The sequence below is a fragment of the Rutidosis leptorrhynchoides genome, chromosome 10, assembly GCF_046630445.1.
Source record: "Rutidosis leptorrhynchoides isolate AG116_Rl617_1_P2 chromosome 10, CSIRO_AGI_Rlap_v1, whole genome shotgun sequence".
Lineage (NCBI taxonomy): Eukaryota > Viridiplantae > Streptophyta > Magnoliopsida > Asterales > Asteraceae > Rutidosis > Rutidosis leptorrhynchoides.
Genome location: NC_092342.1, coordinates 102,510,569 through 102,522,977, shown reverse-complemented (window position 1 = coordinate 102,522,977; position 12,409 = coordinate 102,510,569). Strand labels below are relative to the sequence as shown.

The 12,409-nt window shown below is 32.6% G+C and overlaps 1 long non-coding RNA gene across 2 annotated transcripts; it reads right to left on the bottom strand.

The window, feature by feature from the left end:
- Window positions 1-3,121: 3,121 nt before the first annotated feature.
- LOC139873318 (uncharacterized) lies at window positions 3,122-5,081 on the bottom strand. 2 transcript variants are annotated; one of them, XR_011767305.1, is made up of 3 exons: window positions 4,730-5,081; window positions 3,524-3,703; window positions 3,122-3,248 (listed from the first exon to the last, which is right to left on the bottom strand). It is a non-coding gene; the product is annotated as an uncharacterized lncRNA (long non-coding RNA). The 2 variants fall into 2 exon arrangements; XR_011767306.1 differs by having other exon boundaries at window positions 4,735-5,081.
- Window positions 5,082-12,409: the final 7,328 nt, after the last annotated feature.

Below are 12,409 nucleotides of genomic sequence, written 5' to 3'. Positions count from 1 at the left end.
TGAATTTACATCTCAAGCATTTAATGACTATTGCATGTCTATAGGAATTGTTGTTGAACATTCTGTTGCTCATGTGCATACACAAAATGGTTTAGCCGAGTCATTGATTAAACGTTTACAGTTAATCGCTAGACCATTGATAATGAGAACAAAACTCCCTGTATCTATATGGGGTCATGCAATTTTACATGCTGCTGCATTGATTCGCATCAGACCAAGTGCAAGTCATAAATATTCCCCCCTACAACTTGCTTTTGGTCAAGAGCCAAATATTTCCCATCTTAGAACATTTGGTTGTGCAGTGTATGTTCCAATTGCGACACCACAACGTACAAAAATGGGTCCTCAAAGGAGGTTGGGAATATATGTTGGATATGAAACATCTTCAATATTAAGGTATATTGAACCTATGACAGGTGACGTTTTTACAGCACGTTTTGCTGATTGTCATTTTAATGAAACATTGTTCCCTAGATTAGGGGGAGAAATGAAAAATAAAGAAAATGATGTTTCATGGTGTGAACCTCAATTAAAGTATCTTGATCCTCGCACAAAAGAATGCGAGACAGAAGTTCAAAAGATAATGCATATACAAGAACTTGCAAATCAATTGCCTGATGCATTTACAGATACAAAAACGGTGATAAAATCATATATACCAGCAGTAAATACTCCAGCTCGAATTGAAATTCCAAAAGCTGGCAATAACGTCACTCATGAATCTTTGCCACGTCAGAAACGTGGAAGACCAATTGGTTCAAAGGATAAAAATCCTCGAAAAAGAAAATCAGCTGATAATGAAGTAAAAGAAAGTGTTCAAGAAGAACCACAAATCAGTACTCCTACTGCAGAGGAGATTGATGATGTCAATACAGAAATTGCAATCAATTATGCATATTCAAAAATATTATGGAACCGAAATGAAATGAAAAATCTTGATGAGAAATTTTCATTTAATGTTGCGTATGACATCATGAATAATGATGATGATCTAGAACCAACATCTATGGTTGAATGTCAAAATAGACATGATTGGGCTCAATGGAAAGAAGCAATACGAGCTGAATTAGAATCACTCAATAAAAGAAAGGTTTTCGGATCCATCATTCTCACTCCTAAAGATGTGAAACCTGTAGGATATAGATGGATTTTTGTCCGAAAAAGAAATGAGAAAAATGAAGTTACAAGGTATAAAGCTAGACTTGTAGCTCAAGGTTTTTCTCAAAGACCAGGAATTGATTATGAAGAAACTTATTCCCCTGTTATGGATGCAATTACTTTTAGATACTTAATCAGCCTGGCAGTTTCTAAAAATTTAGAAATGCATCTCATGGATGTTGTGACTGCTTATCTATATGGATCACTTGATAGTGATATATATATGAAGATACCTGAAGGATTTAAGGTACCAGAAGCATCAAATGCAAAACCCAAAGAAATGTATTCGATTAAATTACAAAGATCTTTATATGGGTTAAAACAATCGGGACGTATGTGGTATAACCGATTGAGTGATTACTTGATAAGCAAAGGGTATACAAATAATCTTACTTGCCCTTGTGTTTTCATTAAGAAAACAACATCCGGATATGTGATCATAGCTGTTTATGTTGATGATCTTAACATCATAGGTACAAATAAAGAGATCCATGAAGCCATTCAACTTCTAAAGAAAGAATTTGAAATGAAAGATCTCGGAAAAACCAAGTATTGCCTTGGTTTACAAATTGAGCATATGCCTAATGGTTTACTTGTACATCAAACAACATATACTGAAAAGATTTTGAAACGTTTCAATATGGACAAGGCAAAACCATTAAGTACTCCTATGGTTGTTAGATCACTCAATGTTGAAGCTGATCCATTTCGTCCATGTGAAGATCAAGAAGACATTCTTGGACCAGAAGTACCATATCTTAGTGCAATTGGAGCTCTTATGTATCTTACAAATTGTACAAGACCTGACATTTCTTTTGCAGTTAATTTGTTGGCAAGGTTCAGCTCTGCTCCTACCAAAAGACACTGGAATGGGATCAAACACATATTTCGATACCTTCGAGGAACTACTGATTTAGGATTATTTTATTCTAACGAATCAAAACAAGATTTGGTTGGTTATGCAGATGCAGGTTATTTATCTGATCCACATAAAGCTAAATCTCAAACTGGATATGTATTCCTAAATGGAGGTACTGCAATATCATGGCGTTCTCAAAAACAAACACTTGTTGCTACATCGTCAAATCATGCCGAAGTGATTGCATTACATGAAGCTACTCGAGAATGTTTTTGGTTGAGATCAATGACACAACTCATTACTGATTCTTGTGGACTAGAACGCGATAAAAGTCCAACAACTATCTATGAAGATAATGCAGCTTGCATAGCACAGATGAAAGAAGGGTATATCAAAAGTGACCGAACAAAACACATACCACCTAGATTCTTCTCATACACTCAAAATCTCATTAAGGACAACCAGATTGAAATGAGATATGTGCAATCTAGCAAAAACTCTGCTGATCTTTTCACGAAAGCACTTCCAACTGCTATTTTCAGAACACACGTTCATAACATTGGCATGAGACATGTTCAAAAGATGTAACAGCTGAAGCGATGTCTACTTGAGGGGGAGTCAACTCCATGCTGCACTCTTTTTCCCTTAGCTAAAGTTTTTTCCCACTGGGTTTTCTTTAGCAAGGTTTTTAACGAGGCAGTAATTTATAGTTGATCTTCAACAAAATAAAATTGCTATCCAAGGGGGAGTGTTATAATAATAATAATAATATAGATATGGATAGTCAATTTTGGTGTATACATATAGTCAATTTTGGTACACAAAGTATGTATTTTTATATTGAGATTTTAGGCTATAAATACTCATGAATGCAAGCATTAAACTGGCACCATTTCTCACACTTACAAAGTGTTTCTTTCTTTCTCTCCATTATCATCTTTGTTCTTACAATTCATTATTAGTATTCTAAATCAAGAATCAAATCACTAAAGGTAGTTATAAGCCTACTGAATTATAACATCAAGAATCAAACCACTAAAGGTAGTTATAAGCCTACTGAATTATAACACATTAATATAACTGATAACATGACATTGTATCACACAGTCCTTAAAGCTTCAGTAATGGGGTATTCAAAGACGACATCTTTTCTTCAAAGCGTCCTGTAAACTCCCGCAAATGTCTCCCATTTGTATTCAGTGTCATTGTGAGCCTTTGGATCCGGATATATCTGAACAAGCCACCAATTACATGTAACGCCCACAGGAGATGTATCAAATTGGGCGGGTCGGAAATGGTCAAAACATGTTTAATCAGGTTGGCCAAAACACCATTTGGTCCATGTGAGATATGATTACAAAAGAATAAATTTTTATATATGAGAATATTTTGAACAACATTTACAAGGTTGTAAGGATTAACATTACACATTGAACACCCAATCTGACCCATCATACAAAATAATTACCCGAATTGACCCATATATAAGTTTACTATAGAGTTTACCTTGATAAATTATAAAGCCATCAATTGTGTATCTGATGTGTTTCCCAGTAATCTTAGCAGGATGTATGATATCTTCAAGAATGGTCTCACGCACGGCAGCGAGAGTTCGATTTCAGGGACTCTGAGCCGCATAACCGTTCTTTGGTTGCGTCACGATCCTTCAGGTGGCAATGAAACATCCTGTCATCATTAAGTGATCGAGATTAAGGTCAGTTTATAATTATAGATACAATGGACAAAATAATATGAACAGCACAGAGTTGCATACACTTGGGATAAATCAACAATTCTGAGAATGATATGGTCATCCTTGTCACTATTGGAGCTTGAACTGAGGATTATAGTAATATTTTTGTAGATATGAGTTCCATTGAGCTAAAAATAGGCTAAAATATTTATATAAAAATGTATAAATTTTGCATGAAACAATGAATTACTAACAACCATCCCAATATAGACTAGTGGTTGGAGCTCTAATATTCTCACAAAGGTCTCATGTTCAAACCTTACTAGCAGCATATCTTATGTAGCCCGACCAGGAAAACTTTATCCATTTACCTGTTTAAAAAATTTATTTTCATTGACATACAAAAGACAACATTTCAACCCTTTTGGGATTCACATTGTTCACTTCTTACTTCTGCTGTTTGGATATAGCATACGAGTGAGTAACTAGCGCTCACTTAGCTTTTAGCAATGGGAATAAACAACACAAAGTCCCAAAATGACAAGTCAAAATAAGTCATTATGATGTTTATCCCTGAAAACGCAAGCAATGCATGTTTTTCACAATGAGTTGAAGCGATTAAACCAGCCATTAAACCAGTTCAGTACCTTTAGGGGAACTTTTTAACATCAAATATTTATCTTTTATATAATTTTTTTTAAAAGGAACTCTATTAATGAGTGAATTAATTTCTTAAATATCGCTTGTTCCAGATTTCTTTACTCACGACTCCAAAATCCGTTATTTGATGAGTTAACAACTTGATATTATGCTCCAATTCTGGATGTAGATGATGACTTCTAATATCATAACTTAATGATGTCTTATGTACTAATAACAGCTATTTATCACTCTATAGAAGGAGAGACCATGATATGTTATAATGCTTTCAAAAAGTTATACTTTTTAAACAGTTGCAAAGTAAATAAAAAACAACAAGAAAGCTATAAACCAAAGTAATCAAATTATGCCAATAATACCTTACCATGAACTTCTCAAGCTATACGGAACAGTGATCAGGACAGCCTTTTGATGTCATCATATCACTAAATATTAAGATCAATCGTTTTGCGCTGAACATAATCTCTTCTTTTTTATGTAAGCTGAATGTGCTTCTTAATAACTACCTTGTGTGCGTAATCCAGTCCCTCAGTGTCATACAAGCGCTTTAATATATATTTCGTATTCTTATTTTTTGAAAAACCATCAACAGTCATTTGTTCAAGATATTTCAATGCTGTGCTTATCTTATTATATCGAAGAAATTCACAAATGACTAAATTATAAAGAACTTCATCCATCGTGCAACCTTCAACCTTCATGTCATCAATCAATTCTTTAACAAGTTCAAGTTTACCATTTGTAAAAAAACCACCTATCATGACATTATAGGTATGAAGAGTAGGTTGTAAGCCTTTAGAACGGAGTTCACAGAAAAGTTTATGACCATCTTTGACTTTTCCGGCTTTACACAACCCGTCAATAAGACTAGTATAAAGAACAATATCAGGGTCCATACCATTACCTTCCATAGCTCCCCACAATTTAAGGGCCTTATCTATATATCCATTTTTCAACAAAGAATCTATTAAAACAGAGTAAGTGTGAATATTCGGATGTATACCTTCACGCTTCATTTTATCAACGTGACGACACGCCTCTGTAAGTCTTCCAACTTGACATAAACCATAGATGTAAGTTGTGTGCGTCACGATATTAGGAACAATCCCCTTTTCGTACATTTCCTTAATGAGATTCGAGGCTTTATCTATCTTTTTAATCATGCAATACCCTCTAATTAAGATGCTATAGCAAACAACACAAGGTGATAATCCCTGTTTAATCATATCCTCAAATATCTTTCTAGCATCTTTCATTTTCCCAAGCAAACAATAACCATGCATTAGCGCAGTGTAACTGATATCGCTAGGCATACACCCTTTCGCAACCATCACCTCAAATATATTACTAGCAACATTTAATTTACGAAGCAAACAATACTTGTGTAATAGCGCGGTGTACACGTAAGTATCAGGTTTCGCACCTTCTTCCAACATCAAATCAACAACTTTATGTGCTTCCTTATCATTACCCTTTTTACTATGAAAATTAAATATAATATTATAACTAATTACATCCGGCATTATACCATCTCTAATCATCTCATCCAAAAGATCAAGCGCTCGTGAAACAATTCCTTCGTTGCAAAGGCCATGAATAACGATATTATACTCGGTCGTACCTAATTGACACCTCTTTTTTTCCTTTAAAAACCTAAGCCAACAAAGAGCATCTTGTGCGTTACCCCGTTTACAAATTCCGTTTAACATCGTACGATAAGTTACTATACTCGGTTGCAACTCAATTTTCTCAATTTCTTCGAAAAACAAATGTGCATAAGCAAAGTTTCCATTAGCATAACACCCTCGAATCAGCGTATTAATCAACGCACAATCCGGCTTATAACCAAGCTTAACCATCTTCCCATACACTGAGAAACTTAAGTTCATACTATCCATATGACATAAACAGTTAATGGCAATACTAAATGTATATAAATTAGGTTTTACATAAGTTTTATAACCTAACAAGTCATGGCTTAAAATCAAACTAATCGCAGAAGAGTATTGCTTCATTTTAACAATTCTGATCAAGATATGATTCAAAGCACGAACAGGGGGAACACGTCTGCTAGCAAATTTTTGATTAAAACAACGCATCAAGTTTATTAACTCAGAGTTCAATTGAGGATTTATGATTGAAGAGGGTGAACTAACTTTAGAATGAAATGTAGCAGCGATCATAATTCGATAATCGATGGCGAGGATTAAAAGAATAAAAAAATTGTAAAAAAAGTTAAAGGCATACTGTAATAGATTCTGCTCGAGAAGATGATGCAGCTGCGTTAACTTTTTGGGATTTGAAATTCATTATGTTTTTGAGGGTTAAAGTATTTGGGCTTCAGGCCCATAAGTAAATCGGCCCGTTTTTCCATGCTATCAGACATTTGGACCCTACATGATAACAAAAATTACGTCTGCAGCTTAAGGTTGTAAAAAAAGCGAGACGGGACTGAAACAATCGAGACTTTGGAATTTCATAACGCTCGAGATGGGGTTAAGACGGGGTCGAAACGGATGTTGACTAATGCTGACTTTATATATATATATATATATATATATATATATATATATATATATATATATATATATATATATATATATATATATATATATATATATATATATATATATATATATATATATATATATGGGTAGGATGAAGAGGGAAGTAACCAATCGGGGGGAAGCGGGGGGAAGCAAAAACTTTTTTTTTTTCCGTTTTTTGAAAAAACTTTGTTCACGAACATTATAGATGAGATGAAAATATGAACATTTAGTAGAGACACTTTGTGATAAAATGTTTTTATTTTGGCGGAAAAACGCTCGAAGAAGTAATATATAACAATTATCGTGTTTTTCGAGCGTATGTTGAGGTTTTAGCTATTGAGGTTTAGATCTTAGGGTTTATAGGGTTTAGATATTAGGGTTTAGAAATTTAGGGTTTAGGGTTTAGGGTTTAGATTTAGGGTTTAGATTTAGGATTTAGATTGAGTTTTTAACACGAACGGTTTAGAGTTTAGGGTTTAGGGTTTAGGGTTTAGGGTTTGGAGTTTAGGGTTTGGTGTTTTGGATTTATGGAATAAACCCAAAACACCAAACCCTAAACCCTAAACTCTAAATCGGGCAAAATTTTATTTCACAAAACATGAAAAAAAAAACCTTCATATTCTTCACGAACAATATTATCTTGATTGTTATTTTTGTCGATCATTTTCCCGCCTAAATAATAACATTCATCACGAAGTGTCTCTTCTAAATGTTCACATTTTCGTGTGATATTGATGCCGAAAAAAAAAGTCCAAAAAAAATGAATTTTTTTTTTTTTTGCTTCCCCCCGCTTCCCCCTGATTGGTTACTTCCCCATTGATCCTGCCCCTATATATATATATATATATATATATATAGGGGCAGGATCAATGGGGAAGTAACCAATCGGGGGGAAGCGTATATATATATATATATATATATATATATATATATATATATATATATATATATATATATATGATGACCCGTCCTAATCCTCTTGGACGAAGTCTTCAACATTTGATCCCATTGCGAGGTGCTGACTTAAATATGCCATGAACGACTCCATGTAATATGAGCAAATGCACAGCGGAAGACTTAATTCGTACCTGAGAATAAACATGCTTAAAAGTTTCAACCAAAAGATTGGTGAGTTCATAGGTTTATCATAACAATCATTTCAATATATTAATAGACCACAAGATTTCCGTTTATAAATATATGTACACTCGCAAGTGTATAAACCGTTCTGCTTATGTTGAGGCCTCAGTAACCAACCTTAACAATAATATAATAAGTCATCTTCGCAAAGATGGATACGTACACTCGCAAGTGTATAAATAATCCTCGAAGTACTAAACATCCGCCCACTAGCTCTTATGTCTAGTGCAGCCTACATGATGGGGGTGTTAAGCCCGATAGATCTATCTTTAGGATTCGTGCTTATATGCTCTTATAACATATAACTAAATTACCTAGCACATCAATCCGCAGAATATCATTTTTAATCACTTGTCTCTGTTTCGTAAAGCATTTATAAAATATTGCATGTATTCTCAGTCCAAAATATATATTGCAAAAGCAATTAAAAAGGGAGCAAATGAAACTCACTATACGATATTTTTTAGTAAAAATATGCATACGACGGACTGAGCAATGCCAGGTTGGCCTCGGATTCACGAACCTATATCAAGTATATATATTAACACATATACTTGAAATCGAACAACTAAATTTTAAGTTACATTAATTATTAATTTGAATATATTTATTTTTATATATTATATACTACAATGTATTTATGTTTTCATACATATTTATATTACTATCTTAATATATATATATATTCATAAAAATAATTATTTGTTATGATAATATAAAAATAATAATAATAATAAAAATGATATTACTTATAATAGTAAAAATAATGATACTACTTAATAATGAAAATAATAATCATAATTTTTATTAAAAGTGATAATTTTAATAAGAATGGTAATTTTTATTAATTTGATACTTTTAATAAATATGATAATTTTAATGATACTTTTGATGATAATAATAATAATGATAATGATAATAATAATAATATTAATAAAAATAAAAATAATAATAATAATAATGATATTACTACCTCCAAGTAACAAGCTTTTAAAAAGAATAGATGCCATTGCCCGGACTCGAACTCGCGACCTCTCGTTCCACACCAACATCCCTAACCCTCTGATCTAACATGTTTTTTTTTCTGTTTCAATTCCATTCCCATAATATATAACCCGTTTTAACTGTGTTGCTTTTTCTTCTTCTAAAATTTAAAAAAACTCAATTTATCATTCATATAATTTTCAGCCCAAAGAAATCTTAGCAGCCCAATATTCAATTTCGTGGCCCATGTTCATAAGTATATGGATTTAAAGGCTCGTTTACTTGTTTCAATTAAGCCCACTAAGGGTTTGGAGTTTTTATCTGGAACATAAATAATAAACTCGTCGTTATCATACAACATCCCATCATCTCAATCGTTATCATCTCTCTTTCCACTAATCAACTTCTTCCTTAGGTACATCTTCATTTAACAGAAGCGTACATCAGTAAAACAGTAACAATCAATGGTGTTTGGGTCGATTATGGTGACGGTTTTTACAACAGAAAAACTGATGTTTGAAAAGCTTAATACCGATGACAATAGCTGCAGTAGGAGTCGAATGAAAACAGAAAAATTGCTGCTGCAGTCACAGCTATTCAGCGATAGAGAAAAAGAAAAAAAATAATTTTTAAAAGAAAGTGGCTGTTGAGGTTGTGGTGAAGCTCGATGGTGAAGGTTATGTGGTGTTAAGGTGATGGTCGGTTCATGGTAACTAGACGGTGATGGTTCTCGATTTAAGGTTAAGAGAGAGAGGGAGGGATATAGAGAGAGAGTGGGTGATTAGAGAAGATGAAGATGGTGATGATTGTAAGTTCGGTTTTTAACAGAAAATAGTAGGTAGCAGTAGCCTTAATAACAGTTCGAGCAGTTGTAACAGTTAGAAGGTGTTCTTGAGCTAGGTTTTATCGAGCATAGAACAAGAGACGAGTTATTTTGGTGGCGGGTTTGAACAGCAAAACAGTAACAAACACAATATTAATAGTAGTGTATAAACGTGAAGGTGACGGTGGTTATTTACATATGTATGTATAAGGAAGGAGATGGTACACGTGTGATTGCATCTGTAGAAACAGGAAGAAGAAGAAACCATGAAGATGGTGGTTGTCGATTAAGGTGAAGTAGGTGATTTGTGATGGGATTTGGGTGGTCCGTGGTGGTTTAAACCGAACAAGAAGGTGGCAGTGGTGATGGGTGGTGTTCTAGGGTGGCTCGAAGGTGATAATCGGTTGATGGTGGTTTATCAATGGACAAGAAAATGAAACGTAAATGGGTGTTACATATATGCTATGTATATATAATATATGTATGTATATGTATATATGAGATGCACTTGGTGGAAAAATCAAAAAGGAAACAGTAACAAAACAGTGAAGCCATCGAAGTTTTGTAATTATATACCGACGGTTTTCACGGAGCGTGTCCATTGCTAAACAGTTAACGTATAAAAGTGTTCCTAAAAATCCCAAATTTTTGGATTGACTATATTTAATTATTTCACTCATTACCTGTTTGAAACCTGATCAAAAAGGTTCGAAAATTATTTATTTTCTGTTCCGATTTGTATGTACGGAGTACTAATATTTAAACTTAAAAAGGTAAAATTACTTTTAACAAATCTAAAATCTTCGTAATCGATTTACAGTTCAGCTTTTATTTTAATCCTTCATAAACATGTACTATATCTATATTAAAACTAACTAAACATCAATCGGGTGTTACTGACATTTACTAATTAAGTTCGAAATCATTCATTTTCCATTTACTCTCTTTCTAAATATAATCAGTTTTAAATAACAAGTTTTATCACATAATTATATATTTTTAAACAAATAGATTTAATATCATTTTATATATTTACAAGTAGTATATATATATATATATATATATATATATATATACATTTGTAATAATAGTTTTCATTATATCGCATATTAATTTACATATTTATTTCCAACAATTAACTCATATATTATTTCAATTAATATTTAAAATATATATATATATATATATATATATATATATATATATATATATATATATATATATATATATATATATATACATGTATCTATTTACAAATAGTGGTTCGTGAATCGTCGAGAATGGTCGAAGGTCATTTGAATATACGAAACAGTTCAAAAATTTTGAGATTCAACTTTACAGACTTTGCTTATCGTGTCGAGATCATATAAGTTTAAGTTTAAATTTGGTCGAAATTTCCGGGTCGTCACAGTACCTACCCGTTAAAGAAATTTCGTCCCGAAATTTGATCGTGGTCGTCATAGCTAACATTAAAAATGTTTTTATGGCGAATTTGAGCTGGTAAATAGAGTTTTATCATCATTGAGTAATAATGATAAAATAATTTAATTATTCGAAGAGTACGAATGAAGCTATCACAAAGTATTGAGATAGAGATTTAACTTTTGATGTAGTCACAATGAATTTCTGGGATTTAAGGGATTCAGAAGAAAATATTTGAAACAAGATTTGATTCTTCGATAATTAAGGAAATATAATCTTCTTTGGTTAAATGCGATAATCTGTTTTGATTGCCTTGTCGGATATTTCACTATAAATCCACCCTCTTTATTATATTTTGAAGTTCCATCCTTTTGTTTTCTCTTCCCGACTGTAAGTAGCAAGTAATGGTCCGGAATTCATAGATATGCAGTTTCGAATGAACATGATTAATGTTCTAAGAGAGATTGTAATAGCACGATCTTGATTGGTTAATTTACCAGAATTTAAGAGAAAAGATAGAACTATTAAGAAATTATGTTCTTGATATGTTTATAGATTAGATAGAATGCAAGAGTCGTGTAACATGGCACATGATGACATTATGATCTGTGAATCATCACATTTCATTAGAAACTCAGCATGACTTACTGTAATATAATCACATTGATCAAGTGTCATTATATTATACTAACTCATGTATCAGTTCCCAACACTATTTCAAAACATTCGTATTTTAAACTCAAAAGTTTACAGAATATAGAAACTAATAGTTTCTCATATGATGTAACATTGATAGCTCAAAGAGATAAATGATTTCAGATAAGATTAGTTATGAAAATATATTCAAAAATATCGAGGATATTTATAATGAAAAAAATACGATAATATCTTTGAATATCTAAGATCAGAGGATGATGGATACTATTGTCCGCAAGGGTTTAGAGTAAGGAGCAAGATATTCGTTGAAGGTTTCATTGGATCCAGAACTACCTGGTTTCTTTGAATATATGATATGGTCCTTGTATTTGGCCTTGGTCTCCTTCATGGTTTGCTCAATCTGTTTTTCAGTACCAAATTTTCTATCGAGCGTTCCTAACACTCCCTTCTTTATCATCAAACTT